A 306-nucleotide genomic window follows, 5' to 3' on the forward strand; every position below is an offset into this window, starting at 1 on the left:
CACACGCAGTCTTGCAGGAAGAAACGATGCGATGTGTTCTTGCTCTCATGCACTATCCCTCTTCCAGACAATGAACCAATCAACATAACATTTGTACGTACAGTGGAGAATTACAAATGTTTGTATGAAACAATATCACCTCAGTACAATAAAAATACACTCAGTGGTAGAATTAACAAAGCATTATTACTTACAAATATTTTTAGGGTATTGGAACAATTTTCCCTCACATTCTGCCCCAAAGTCATCCACTTTATTCCTCCAATTGACAGATAGATAATTGTCACAAGATTAATTAGGACTGGG

This window comes from Penaeus monodon, chromosome 21 (genome assembly GCF_015228065.2).
Source record: "Penaeus monodon isolate SGIC_2016 chromosome 21, NSTDA_Pmon_1, whole genome shotgun sequence".
Taxonomy (NCBI): domain Eukaryota; kingdom Metazoa; phylum Arthropoda; class Malacostraca; order Decapoda; family Penaeidae; genus Penaeus; species Penaeus monodon.